A 9,364-nucleotide genomic window follows, 5' to 3' on the forward strand; every position below is an offset into this window, starting at 1 on the left:
CTTGTGTTGGCCTCTTTTGGTTTCTTGCAGAAGTGTTTTGTACTTTCTTTTATACAGGGCTTTTAAATCTCTTGTAAGATTTATTCCTAAGTATTTTATCTTCTCAAGGGCTACTGTAAATGGTATTGATTTGGTGATTTCCTCTTCGATGATCCTTCTGTTGGTGTAGAGGAATCCAACTGATTTTTGTGTGTTTATCTTGTATCACAATACTCTGCTGAGCTCTTCTATTAGTTTCCATAGTTTTCTTGAGGATTCCTTAGGGTTATCTGTGTATAAGATCATGTCATCTGCAAATAGAGGTAATTTTACTTCTTCCTTACCAATCTGGATGCCCTTTATTTCTTTATCTAGCATAATTTCACAATGTTGAATAAGAGTGGTGATAAAGGGCTTCCTTGTCTGGTTCCTGATCTCAAGGGGAATGCTTTCAGACTCTCTCCACTTAGGATGATATAGACTATTGGCTTTCTATAAATGGCCTTTATTATGTCAAGGAATTTTCCTTCCATACCTGTTTTGCTGAGAGTTTTTATCATGAATCATTGTTCAACTTTGTCAAATGCCTTTTCTGCATCAATTGATAAAATCATGTGATTCTTATCTTTTGTTTATATGATGGTTTACAGTAATTGTTTTTCTAATGTTGAACCATCCTTGCATACCTGCTATGAATCCCACTTGGTCATGGTGAATTATGTTTTTGATATGTTGTTGAATTCTATTGGCTAGAATTTTGTTGAAGATTTTTGCATCTAAGTTCATGAGGGATATAGGTCTGTAATTTTCTATTTTTTTTGGTGTCTTTACCTGGCTTTGGTATCAGGGATATGCTTGCGTCATAGAACGAGTTTGAGAGTATTCCATCCTTTTCTATGCTCTGAAATACTTTCAGTAGTAGCGGAGTTAACTCTTCTCTGAGTGTTTGGTAGAACTCTGCAGTGAAGCCGGCCAGGCCAGTGCTTTTATTTTTTGGGAGTGTTTTGATTACCTTTTCAATCTCTTCTTTTGTTACGTGTCTATTTAGTTGTTCTACCTCTGTTTGTGTTAGTTTAGGTAGGTAGTGTGTTTCTAGGAATTCATCCATTCCTTCTAGGTTTTCAAATTTGTTAGAGTACAATTTTTCATAGTAATCTGGTATGATTCTTTTAATTTCAGTTCAATCTGTTGTAAATATCGGGGATCTCATTTTTTCTTCAGGTTATTTGCTTCCTGTCCTGTTTTTCTTTTGTCAGTTTGGCCAATGGTTTATCAATTTTGTTGATTTTTTCAAAGAACCAGCTTTTGGTCTTGTTAATTCTTTCAATTGTTTTTCTGTTTTCTATTTCATTTAGTTCTGCTCTAATTTTTATTATTCGCTTTCTTCTAGTGGCTGCAGGTTTCTTTTTTTACTCTTTTTCTAATTGTTCAGGTTGGAGGGATAATTCTTTGATTTTGGCCCTTTCTTCTTTTTGGATGTGTGCATTTATTGATATAAATTTGCCTCTGAGCCCTGCTTTCGCTGTGTCCCAAAAGTTGTGACAGGAAGTGTTTTCGTTCTCATTGGATTCTATGAACTTCTTTATTCCATCCTTAATGTATTCTATACTCCAGTTTTTTTTGAGCAGGGTATTGTTCAGTTCCCAAGTGTTTGATTTCTTTTCCCTACTTTTTCTGTTATTGATTTCCACTTTTATGGCCTTATGGTCAGAGAAGATGCTTTGTAATATTTCAATGTTTTGGATATTGCTAAGGCTTGTTTTTTGACCTAATATGTGGTCTATTCTAAAGAATGTTCCATGTGCACTAGAAAAGAAAGTATACTTGTTAGCTGTTGGGTGGAATGTTCTGTATATGTCTATGAGGTCAAGTTGGTTGATTGTGGCTTTTAGATCTTCTGTGTCTTTATTAAGCTTCTTTCTGGATGTCTTGTCCTTCATCAAAAGTGATGTGTTGAAGTCTCCTACAATTACTGTGGAGCTGTCTCTCACTTTTCAATGCTGATAGTTTGTTTTATGTATCTTGCAGCCCCGTCATTGGGTGCACAAATGTTTAATATGGTTATATCTTCTTGGTATATTGTCCCTTTAATCATTATATAGTGTCCTTCCTTATTCTTTATGATGGATTTAACTTTCAAGTCTATTTTGTCAGAAATTACTATTGCCACTCCTGTTCTTTTTTGATTGTTGTTTGCTTCATATATTTTTTCCATCCTTTGAGTTTTTGTTTGTTTGTGTCCCTAAGTCTAAGGTGTGTCTCTTGTAGGCAGCATATAGACAGATCATGTTTTTTAATCCATTCTGCCACTCTGTCTCTTTATTGGTGCATTTAATTCATTTACATTCAGGGTAATGTAGTGCCCCACGTGTGTGTCAGTTTGTTGTACTGTGGGGGCTTGTGTGTTGCTGTGATGCTGGAAGCTACGCCACTGCTATTCAGATACCAACAAGGTCACCCACGGAGGAGAGGTTTCAGCTGAGCTTCAAGACTAAGACAGACTAGGAAGAAGGACCCGGCAGTCTACTTCTGAAAAGCATTAGCCAGTGAAAACCTTATGAATAGCAGCAGAACATTGTCTGAGATAGTGCTGGAAGATGAGCCCCCCAGGTTGGAAGGCACTGAAAAGATGACTGGGGAAGAGCTGTCTCCTCAAAGTAGACTCGACCTTAATGACGTGGTTGGAGTAAAGCTTTCTAGACCTTCATTCACAAAATGAGAAGAAACAGCTGCAAACATCCATTAATAATCAGAACCTAGAATGTACAAAGTATGAATCTAGGAAAATTGGAAATCATCAAAAAAGAAATGGAACGTATAAACCTCGATCGGTAGCCTAGGCATTAGTGAGCTGAAATGGACTGGTATTGGCCATTTTGAATTGGACAATCATATAGTCTACTATGCTGGGAATGACAGCTCGAAGAGGAATGGTGTTGCATTCATCATCAAAAAGAACGTTTCAAGATCTATCCTGAAGTACAACACAGTCAGTGATAGGATAATATCCATATGCCTATGAGGAAGACCAGTTAACACAACTATTATTCAAATTTACGCACCAACCACCAGGGCCAAATATGAAGAAATAGAAGATTTTTATCAGCTGCTGCAGTCTGAAATTGATCGAACATGCAATTAAGATGCATTGATAATTACTGGTGATTGGAATGCAAAAGTTGGAAACAAAGAAGCAGGATCAATAGTTGGAAAATATGGCCTTGGTGATAGGAACAATGCCGGAGATCGAATGATAGAATTTTGCAAGACCAATGATTTCTTCATTGCAAATGCCTTCTTTCACCAACAAAAATGGCGACTATACACATGGACCTCGCCAGATGGAACACACAGAAATCAAATTGACTACATCTGTAGAAAGAGACATGGAAAAGCTCAATATCATCAGTCAGAACAAGGCCAAGGGCTGACTGTGGAACAGAACATCAATTGCTCATATGCAAGTTCAAGCTGAAACTGAAGAAAATCAGAGCAAGTCCACGAGAGCCAAAATATGACCTTGAGTATATCCCACCTGAATTTAGAGACCATCTGAAGAATAGATTTGATGCACTGAACACTAGTGACCTAAGACCAGATGAGTTGTGGAATGACATCAAGGACATCATCCATGAAGAAAGCAAGAGGTCACTGAAAAGACAGGAAAGAAAAAAAAGACCAAGATGAATGTCAGAGGAGACTCTGAAACTTGCTCTTGAGTGTTGAGCAGCTAAAGCAAAAGGAAGAATTCATGAAGTAAATGAACTGAACAGAAGGTTTCAAAGGGCCTCTCAAGAAAACAAAGTAAAGTATTACAATGACATGTGCAAAGAGCTGGAGATGGAAAACCAAAAGTGAAGAACATGCTCAGCGTTTCTCAAGCCGAAAGAACTGAAGAAAAAATTCAAGCCTCGAGTTGCAGTAGTGAAGGATTCCATGGGGAAAATATTAAACGACACAGGAAGCATCAAAAGAAGATGGAAGGAATACACAGAGTCATTAAACCAAAAAGAATTCTTCGATATTCAACCATTTCAAGAGCTGGCATATGATCACGAACCAATGGTACTGAAGGAAGAAGTCCAAGCTGCTCTGAAGGCATTGGTGAAAAACAAGCCTCCAGGAATTGATGGAATATCAATTGAGATGTTTCAACAAACAGATGCAGGGCTGGAGGTGCTCACTTGTCTTTGCCAAGAAATATGGATGACAGCTTCCTGGCCAACTGACTGGGAGAGGTCCATATTTATGCCTATTCCCAAGAAAGATAATCCATCCGAATGTGGAAATTATAGAACAATATCGTTAATATCACACACAAGCAAAATTTTGCTGAAGATCATTCAAAAACGGCTGCAGCAATATATTGACAGGGAACTGCCAGAAATTCAGGCTGGTTTCAGAAGAGGATGTGGAGCCAGGGATATCATTGCTGATGTCAGATGGATCCTGGCTGAAAGCAGAGAATACCAGAAGGATGTTTACCTGTGTTTTATTGACTATGCAAAGGCATTCAACTGTGTGGATCATAACAAACTATGGATAACACTGCGAAGAATGGGAATTCCAAACACTTAATTGTGCTCATGAGGAATCTGTATATAGACCAAGAGGTAGTCATTCAAACAGAACAAGGGGATACTGATTGGTGTAATGTCAGGAAAGGTGTGCATCAGGGTTGTATTCTTTCACCATACCTATTTAATCTGTATGCTGAACAATAATACGAGAAGCTGGACTATAAGAAGAACGGAGCATCAGGATTGGAGGAGGACTCATTAACAACCTGCATAATGCAGATGACACAGCCTTGCTTGCTGAAAGTGAAGAGGACTTGAAGCACTTAGTAATGAAGATCGAAGACCACAGCCTTCAGTATGCATTACGCCTCAACATAAAGAAAACAAAAATCCTCACAACTGGACCAATGAGCAACATCATGATAAACGGAGAAAAGATTGAAGTTGTCAAGGATTTCATTTTACTTGGATCCACAATGAACAGCCATGGAAGCAGCAGTCAGGAAATCAAAACAAGCATTGCACTGGGCAAATCTGCTGCAAAGGACCTCTTCGAAGTGTTGAAGAGCTAAGATGTTACCCTGAAGACTAAGGTGCACCTGACACAAGCCATGGTATTTTCAGTGGCATCATATGCATGTGAAAGCTGGACAATGGATAAGGAAGACTGAAGATGGCTTTGAATTGTGGTATTGGTGAAGAATATTGAATATACCATGGACTGCCAAAAGAACAAACAAATCTGTCTTGGAAGTAGTGCGGCCAGAATGGTCCTTAGAGGCAAGGATGGCGAGACTGCATCTCACATACTTTGGAGATGTTTTCAGGAGGGATCAGTCCCTGGAGAAGGACATCATGCTTGGCAGAGTACAGGGTCAGCGGAAAAGAGGAAGACCCTCAACAAGGTGGATTGACACAGTGGCTGCAACAATGAGCTCAAGCATAACAACGATTGTAAGAATGGCGCAGGACTGGGCAGTGTTTTGTTCTGTTGTGCATAGGGTCGCTATGAGTCAGAACCGACTTGACAGCACCCAACAACAACAATGACAACATGAATGTAGCACTATCATTTTGATGTTCTTTTTTGTGTGTAGTTGACAGTTTCTTTTTCCCACTTAATTTTATGTACTGAATAGCACATATATATATAGGTGCTCCTTGGAAACTCTACTGGGCAGTTCTACTCTATCCTATAGGGTCGCTATGAGTCGGAATCAACTCAACGGCACTGGGTTTTTTTTTTTTTTATATACCACATACATATATATTGTCCTTTCCTCATGTTTGTTGTTGTTCATTTTGTTTCTGTTGAGTCTCTATTTTTTCTTGTATTTTATTTCGACGAGTAGGATAGTTTGTCTCCTTTGTGTTTACCTTATTATTTACCCCTGTTTTTCTACATTTAAAATTAACTTTTATTTCTTTGTATCGCCATATCCTCCTCTCTATACGGAAGATCTATGACTACATTTCTTAGTCCCTCTTTATTGTTTTAATGTTGTCTTCTTTTACATAATAACATCGCTGTTACCCTGTTATGAGTGCTTGTTTAATCTTGATTTATTGTTTTTGATTTCCCTATCTTCGTTGACTTCTGATTGCTCTGCCCAGTGTCCTAGTCTTTGGTTGATATCTGATATTATTGATTTTCTAACCAAAGAACTCCCTTTAGTGTTTCTTGTAGCTTTGGTTTTTTTTTTTTTTTTTTTTACAAATTCCTTAAACTTCTGTTTATCTGGAAAAGTCCTAATTTCACCTTCATATTTGAGAGTTTTGCTGGGTACATGATTCCTTGCTGGCAATTTTTTTCCTTCAATTTTTTATATAAGTCATCCCATTACCTTCTTGTCTGCATGGTTTCTGCCAAGTAGTCCGAGCTTATTCTTATTGCCTGTCCTTTGTAGGTGACTTTAAGCTGCTCTTAAAATTCTCTCTTTATCTTTGGTTTTGGCAAGTTTGATTATGTCTTGGTGACATTCTTTTAACATCTACCTTATGTGAAGTTTGATGAGCATCTTGGATAGATGTCTTTTCATCTTTCACAGTTATCAGGGAAGTTTTTTGCCAGAAAATCTTCAACAATGCTCTCTGTATTTTCTGTTATCCCTCCCTGTTCTGGTACAAAAATCTTGATTAAGTCCCACATGACTCTTAAGTTTTCTTTATTTTTTAATATTCTTTTATCTGATTTTTCTCCAAATATATTAGTGCCAAGTGCTTTATCTTCAAATTCAGAAATTCTGCCTTCCACTTGCTCAATTCTGCTCCTCTGACTTTCTATTGACTTGTCTACTTCTGTAATTTTATTGTTAATCTTCTGAATTTCTGATTGCTGTGTGTGGATTTTTCCAGCTCTTTAAATTTTTCATTTTGTTCCTGAATAATCTTTTTAATTTTTTTCAGTTGCTTTATCTCTGTGTTTCTTGGCTTGTTCTGCATATTTTCTTGTTTCCTTCCTGATGTCTTGAAGGGTTCTGTATAATAATCTTTTCAATTCTGTGTCTGGCAATTCCAGGGATGCTCTTTCATCTAGAAGATCCCTTGATTCTTTGTTTTGAGAGCTTGTTGATGTGATCATGGTCTGTTTCTTTATGTGACTTGATATTGACTTTTGTCTCCTAGCCATTTATAAGTTATTGTATTCGTTTATTTTATGTTTGCTTACCTTCTTGCTCTGTTTTGTTTATATATGCTCAAATTTGTTGCTTGTGTGAGCTAGCTTGATGACTTTCGCCTTTGGAGCTCTGACGTTCTGTCCCCAGATGGCTATAGTTGTTATCAGGTATATCAGTCTAGGAGTCCATTCACTTTTGTTGTATGTATGCAGCTCAGGTATCCAGGTAGCTGATCTTCAAGTATGTGGTACAGGCTCTGTCCTACAGTCTTAGAGGGGCGGGAGTGATTGTTGTAGGTACCAGTACCTGGTTGCAGCAGGGTGTCACACTCTGGACAAGGCAAGGGGCTGAGAACCATCCCCCACATGTCTCTGAGGAAAGCGTGTCCTTGTTTCCTACAGCGTACAGGTGGATGGATTTTGCAGATGGACCATGGGCTCCCAATGTTTTTGGTTGTAATGACTGGGAGATACCAGTTATCCTTGGACCCCTTTTGCACGTGGCTTGGTGACTGAGTGGAGTTACCAGTCCTTAGGCCCCTGACATGGGTGGCTGAGTACCCTGTATAATAGGCAAAGCAATGTCAAACATCAAACACCCATCTGTCCTTCGCACAGCTGAAATGGTTGGAGTCTGCCAACAAGGACCTATTCTCCTGAAAGAGGCCCACACAGGTCCATGCAGAGGGGATATGTACTCAAATTCCATGGGCCGTTTATGCCTGGATAGGAACTGCTTCTGTTCTGAGCTCCCCCGGTTAGTGGAGATTGAAAATTATCTTTTACCCAAATGGCAGATTTATTCCATCTCCAAGGTCAGGAGGATGGCTCTAGGTGTTCAACAGTTGCCTATCTCAAGCCCGGGGAAGTCAGCCACTGAAGCTGGCTTGGGAGTTGGGGGCACGGTAAAATATACGCATGTACTTAGCTTTTGCCGAAAGCACTGTTCTTCTCTGGTTCCGGAGATTCGTGAGTAGGCTGTGCAGCTGGCTGCTTCTCCCTGAGGGAACTGTGGCCTAATGCTAGTACCAGCCCCCCGCCGCCACTCCTGGGAATGGTGCCTGAGGGCTCCCCATGACTCAGGTCCAGTAACTTCTCTCAGCTTCTAAACCATCTCCTCCTCCCCCTTCCCCTCAGTTCATTTTCTAAGCTTGCCTTTGTTGCTCAGGGCTCCTAGCTTGTCATAAATATACTCATTTCACTTGTTTTTTTTGGTCTTTGCTGTAAAGAGGGCTCTCTGGAAGTGTCCCTCTATTCTGCCATCTTGGTTCCGCCTCTTCAGTTATTTCTTAAGAAGTTTGTAGAGCTGATAAACATTTATTTTTCAATGGACAATGAACCATCTTATATATCTAATAAATCTGAAAACCTTGGAGTTTGCATTGTCTTCATCTGGTTGCTGTCCAGCAGGCAGAAGGAGCTTAGAAGGAATGTTATTATTTCCACCAAAATGGCAACTGGGGTAAAACAAAACCCCAGTACTTGTCAGTATTTGGCAGATTTGAAATGGCTGGATTCATTTCACAAAACAAAAGCTAGAACACTGCTGATGGTGTTATAAACACGTAGTATAGTTTGAAGGAATCCTTGGTGGTGTAGCGGTTAATAGCTACGGCTGCTAACCAAAAGGTCGGCAGTTTGAATCCACCAGGTGCTCCTTGGAACCCATACGGGACAGTTCTACCCTGTCCTATAGGGTCACTATGAGTTGTAATTGACTCAATAACAATGGGTTTTTAGTATAGTTTGGTGGACTCATGAAACCCTTCTGGACCACAAAATAATGTTTTTATTTTCCATCTTCAATATTACTTGCACCACCTCTAAAATGGGTTTATGTTGTCATTCACCTTATCTTTTTATGTTATAATCCCACATCAAGTAACATTTTAACAAAGACCTTTTTTTTTTATTGTACTTTAGATGCAGGTTTACAGAGCAAAGTTATTTCTCATTAAACAGTATATATTGTTTCATGACATTGGTTAACAACTCCATGACATGTCAACAGTCTCTCTTCTCAACCTTGGGTTCCCTATCACCAGCTTTCCTGTCCCCTCCTGCCTTCTAGTCCTTGCCCCTGGGATGGGTGTGTCTTGTTTTGTTTTATGCACGTGTCTAATCTTTAGCTGAAGGGTGAACCTCAGGAGTGACTTCATTATTGAGCTAAAAGGGTGTCTAGGAGCCATACTCTCAGGGTTTTTCCAGTCTCTGTCAGGCCAGTAAGTCTGGTCTTTTTCTGTGAGTT

This window comes from Loxodonta africana, chromosome 18 (assembly GCF_030014295.1).
Source record: "Loxodonta africana isolate mLoxAfr1 chromosome 18, mLoxAfr1.hap2, whole genome shotgun sequence".
NCBI classification, from domain to species: Eukaryota; Metazoa; Chordata; class Mammalia; order Proboscidea; family Elephantidae; genus Loxodonta; species Loxodonta africana.